Below are 6,000 nucleotides of genomic sequence, written 5' to 3' on the forward strand. Positions count from 1 at the left end.
AAAGCTGAGTATTCTATTTCTCAGTCTAATTTAAACTGATGTGACCACAATCATTTTTTTTAAAGCATGTGTTCAAAAATTCTTCCAGCCTCACAAAAATTTGCCCATCATAGTGATGTTTTGTACTGCATTTTAGAGTTTAATTTTTAAACTAGAGTGTAATTTCACATGAGTGTTATTCCTGTAAGAACTACTTTTTTAACTAGCCTGTTCCTTAACTTCCTGCCATGGTTGGAATTTTTAACACTGACCATGTGGCTTTGATGAGGCTCTAAAATATAATAGTGCAATTTGGAAAAGACAAGGTAGTTATCTTCTTGGCATCTGCTGAGTAGCCCTTGTCTCTGACTACTCATTGAATAAACACTACAACTAATAGAAACTTTAAGCATTCAATATACATATCGGGTTTTGGTCTTATTTACCTTTGTATATTAGATGAACCTAGAAAAGAGAAAACTGAAATCTGTGTTAACACAGCTCTCGGCCGCTCAGTCGGTTAAGCCTCTGACTCTTGGTTTTGGCTCAGATCTTGATCTGAACGGTTCCTGAGTTCAAGCCCAACGTTGGGCTCTATGCTGACAGCATGAGCTTGTTTGGGATCCTCTCTCTCTCTCTCCCTCTGCCTCTCCTCCACTCACTCTCTCTCTCAAAATAAATAAACATTAATTAAAAAATATATATATAGCTCTCAGGAACTGTTTTGGTTGATTTCTCAGTCAAAATCGGTTCAATGAAGGCACAAAGTCAAACCGATAATTTGTCATCAAGCAAGCCTTACAAGAGCAATCCTGATACTCAATTTTTCCCTTTATATCTGGTTGGACTTCAGGTATAGTCTTGGTATAACCTTATATTTGTACTGAAGACAATTAGACTTTCTTTCTATACTATGAATGCATCTGAGGAGTTTGTGCAAGACAGTATACCATGCATATTACATATCTGTGATTTAATTGAACCCTCACAGCAGTCCTATAAGTCATGTATTATTACCACTTCATTGATAAGAAAACAAGTTCAATAAAGTTGACAGCCTTGCCTAGTATCACATGCGTGGTAAATGACAGAGCTGTGATTAGACCCTAACTTTGACTCCAAAGCTGTGCACTCTTTTCCTATGAAGATCAGAACCTCGACCACTTGTTTCTACTCTGCCACTAAACATCCAGGAGGCGACTTTCTTACTTTTTCTAAATATAAAATTAAATTAAAAAGTCTGTGAGTGATTTAAAAGAAAAACATGCTTATATCGAGGTCTGTCACATAGAGATATTGCTTGGCATCATTCGGAAATCTTGTCAGAACGTTCTCAGTTCTAGTGTCTGAGTCATTGCCAAGAGTAAAAACGTAAGTTTCAGGTTTCATCTCCATGGGTATTACAATACAGTCTCGTGATCAAATTACTGAAGAATGGCAAAGTAGACACTTCATTTCATATGATACAGAAGAAGTCACATTCCTAAAGGGTCAGCAGTGCCATTTCTTACATGCAATAGCTTCTGAAGATTCCCTAACATTTTGCATTCAACTGCTATTTCCTGAAAACATGCAATTTCTTGTGTATGTTAAGTGAATGAATGTCCTTTAAAAATCTTCTCCCATGAACTATTCCATCAGATTTTACCTTAAAGGCTGGCAACTTTCCTCTCAACCAGAATATACTTCGAGAACTTTTGAGAACAGATAACTCAGACTGCAGAAGCAGATAAGACAATCTGTGCAACTGTCTCTTGGGAAGATAATTTTACTGCCTAGTAACCATCTGGATTGCATCATTGGTGAGCTAAATGGACATCAATACACTTTTCTGAACTCTCACACATGTTTTGCAAAGAAACAGACATCACAAATGTTGCAGGCTGATTATTTTGCATCATTTCAAAGTCATTGCATCTTTCTACAATCTAGGTACACAGCATCATGAGTCACTAATATACTCGCTAGTCATTGAACTCTGTTTCCCATACATGTGCATGATTTTTGTAGCCATCAGTGTTTCAGGTATTTTATTCCTTCATTGGTTACATTTGTGAGTTATCACTAACAATTAACATTTTATTTACTTTCTTTGCTTTTTTATAATGATTTATCAAAGGTCCACTCCCAGAGACATGCATGTATTTGTTAGTTGAGTTTTAGATTCATATTAAATTGTGGGGCAGTAGGGGGTATGCTTGTGTGTGCAGAGGGCTATGGATATGTTGGATTAAGATCATGTGCTGGGCTTCATTTTTTTATTTTTATTTTTTTAAGTTCATTTATTTATTTTTAAGACAGACAACACACAGGAGGAGCAGGAGAGAGGGACATAGAGGGAGCGAGCGAGCGAGAGAGAGAGAGAGAGAGAGAGAATCCCAAGCAGGCTCTGCACTGTCCCCACAGAGCCTGACACAGGGCTCCAACCCACGAACTGCAAGATTGTGACCTGAGCCTAAGTCCTACGCTTAACCAACTGAGCCACCCAGGCACCCCAAGGTCATGTGCTATACTTTGGTTGACGTTTTACTTATTCTCTTATTTTCTTCACCATATTTTATAGCATAATCTCAGGACATATTCTAATTTCTCCAAATACAGGAAGAAAACTTGACCAAACAAGCTCTTTTTTGCTAAGACTGGAAGAAGTTTATTAGAAGAGACGGATTGACTATTTAAGTTTCTGTTTCTATGAAAGCAACTATTTAATTGGACAGTTACCTTTTCCCCTTAGCAAACACTTTCTGGTCATCTCTACTTTTTAATAAGGTTCTGCAATATTATGACAGTCATTGAACTACAGGACACTATTTTACTGAAGCATTTTATGTGATAATGCCACCTTCTTAAAATGAGGCTTACAAAAACATTTGTTTAATCTTTACCAATCTAACACATGTATTATGAGAGGAAAATGCTGTGTGAAAGAGTTACAACACTCCATTGCTATTTTACGCCTTTGTTCGTTGTTAACTGCTAAAAGGAGAAAACACCCTGTCCTTTATCCATAAGAGAAAAGATGATATAGTGCCATCAGTCTCCAATATAAGATTACAAGCGAGGCATTACTTGTATTTTGAATCCTTAAAAACATTTTCTGGAGAGAAGTTAAAGATAGAATTTGCTTTGAACATCTGTGTAATATAGGTTATGAAAGTAAAAGAAATCCAACTATTTGTATACATGGGTCTTTTATTCGGAAATATGCTATGTAATCACTGTACTAAAAGACTAATAGACGGTCAAGGTAAATATAACAGTGGGAACAGAGGTTAAGAACCCAGTGGGCCCTAAATCTAGGTCACTGTAGTTCTAGAAAGCAGCTCTTCTCTGGATGTTTTTCTCCACTCCATTAGAAATATTTATAACTTTACTTTTAAATATTGTTTATTTTGATTTCTGCTAACACACTTGGGAAAGAGGCAGAAGACTGTCTGAAGATGATGAAATCATATCTTTTCATGCAATATGTTTTTAACATAAGAAGTCAAAAACAAAGAAACGGGCATTTTTTTTCTTTAAACTGAGAGTGCTGGAGATTCTTTTCAAACATGATTTCAACCATAAGCAAGGGCTATCTCAGTCTTTTAAAGATGATAAAATTGGTATCGTGAAAAAGTGTGCTGGCATTTTCTACTTACTACATGTGAAGAAAACACTAAATACCCTGTCACTATCCAAATCCTCACTGGCTGCTATTTAAAATAAGCAATAGACAAAGAATTGCCATTCTCATGGTGCGTGTGCCGGAGAACATCCAAGAACAGTCACTGACTGTTCATGATTACACTTGTTACAAAATTGGCTGTTTCATACCTGGGGACAACTTTTATTTCAACATTACCTTTCACTGAATAATGTCCCTAAGAGGGTGCTGGCAATAATTAAAGCAGGTTTCCCCATTGTACCCATGTTTCAGTGTATGTGAGAATTGTGCCTCGTAGGTCCTGCTGTGCCATATGGATTTGCCATAGGGAAAGCAAAGAAATGGTATGGACACTTGGGAGCCTCTTAAGAGTGGAACAATGGAAGGTATAGATGCTGTGTAAACATAGCAGAGTCAGGAGATACTCTTAGTTTAACAGTTAAATGCATAGCTTTGAAAATAAGCAGCCTGACCTAAATAAGCAGGTAGACCCAAAATATGGTCTACCATATTTTAATACGTGAACTTGACCAAGTTAATTACTCTCTCATAGTCTCAGTTTCTTCACCTGTGAAATGACCTTATAATAGTTACCTGTCTCATAGGAATGTGATAAATATAAAGAGGTTGTTTATGTGAATCACTTATACAGGGAGGACTCTCAGTGCTGCTATCATCATCATCATTATCATTGAGACATCTAGAAGTTTATTTTGTTTTGGTTTTAGTTTTTTTTTTTATTTTTTTTATTTGAAAGAGAGAGAGAAGGAGCAGGGGAGAGGAGCAGAAGGAGAGAGAGAAATAGTCTGAAGCAGGCTCCAGACTCAGCACGGAGTCCTATGCAGGAGTCCATCCCAGGACCCTGGGATCATAACCTAGCTGAAATTAAGAGTTGAGCACTTAACCTTTATTGACTGAGTGCCACCCAGGCACCTCTAGAAGTTTATTTTGAATTCTAGATTCAACAAGGGTAAATGCCATTTATGTAACCTCAGTTCATAGACTACCAGAAACAGATTGTATTTTAGGTTCTTGATTTTAATAAATATACCTACCTGTCAGATGTATACTCATTCTTGACTTCTATCATAGTGTACTCTAGCTGGTCTGTTGTTTTTTAAGAGGTTTTTTTTTTTTTTTTTTAAAGTTTATTTATTTTGAGAGAGACAGAGCGAGAGAGCAGAGCACGAATGGGGGAGGGGCAGAGAGAGCCCAAACAGGCTCCATGCTGTCAGCACAGAGCCTGATGTGGGGTTCCATCTCATGAATTGAGAGTTCGTGACCTGTGTCAAGATCAAGAGTCAGTCAGATGCTTAACTGACTGAGCCATCCAGGCACCCCATGGTCTGTTATTTTTGATAAGGAATTTTAGAAAACAACAAAAGGGATACATTGATTCAAACCAAATGAAGATAAGTAGAAAACATTTACATAATTCATGAGTTGTATTTTATGTATGAATACAACCAAATGTATATATTGGACTTGTGCATATATCTTTTTTTTTTTTTTTTGAAACAAAATGATTGAAACCTGAAGGTGACTTTTGGTGGTTTTTTAGAGACTTTTAGGCTAAGTAGGAAGATTTGGGAATAGGCAGAACTCTTGGCACCTCTCACATAATGCCACTTTATTACTCACCTCTTTACTTATGCCTAAAATGTTAGATGAAAATACAGCAGAGGTGAGATAGGGGTGCAGAGTTTCTAATTCCTTCCTCATTTTTGAAGCTCAGTATGTTTCATGTTTTACAGCTTTCGACATTGATATCTACAAATCATGCTTAAAAGTTCTCCTTCTTATAAGAAAATCATGAAATAAGGATGGAATAATGATCATAACTGAAAGAGAAGTTTGACAGTATCTCTCAGCAAAAACATCCTCAACTTTTGTATCTTCAACTTGTTTGCTGTTGATCAGTTGTGTAAGTTGGTTTTTTTTTTCTTAAATTAGGAAAAATGACTTGAACTTTCACATTGTTTTTGATATTTAGTCATTTGCCTTATATTCTCTTTATTCCAGTAAAATATATTTTAATTCCAGAATCATATTTCACTTGTCTCTCCTCTCTAGAAATACCCTGTAAAATAATCTTTTTATTATTTATTTATTATTTATTTATTATATGGAGGTATAAAAATTTAAATTATTTATTTTAAATAATTATAAATATAAATAATCTAATAATTATTAAATAAATATAAATAATTATAAATATAAATATTTATTTATTATTTATTATTACTTATTTGTTATATGGAGGTATAAAAATTTATGGGATAAAAGGTCTAAAATAGATCTCATGTCAACATGGCAGACTGAGCTGGGAAAACTCCCTTTTTCACTTCAGCCATATATTAGGTTGATCATTAGAC

General features: G+C 35.5%; 1 protein-coding gene across 1 annotated transcript in view; it reads left to right on the forward strand.

Annotated features, from left to right (window-relative positions):
* The window catches only part of LOC128312907 (collagen alpha-1(IX) chain-like), a 228,472-nt gene extending 222,724 nt beyond the window's left edge, over nucleotides 1–5,748 (forward strand). The window contains exon 6 of the transcript XR_008292852.1: nucleotides 5,380–5,748. The gene's annotated coding sequence lies outside the window, so the exon portion shown is untranslated. The remainder of the gene's footprint in view (nucleotides 1–5,379) is intronic.
* The last annotated feature ends 252 nt before the right edge of the window (nucleotides 5,749–6,000 follow it).

This window comes from Acinonyx jubatus, chromosome F2, assembly GCF_027475565.1.
Source record: "Acinonyx jubatus isolate Ajub_Pintada_27869175 chromosome F2, VMU_Ajub_asm_v1.0, whole genome shotgun sequence".
NCBI lineage: Eukaryota > Metazoa > Chordata > Mammalia > Carnivora > Felidae > Acinonyx > Acinonyx jubatus.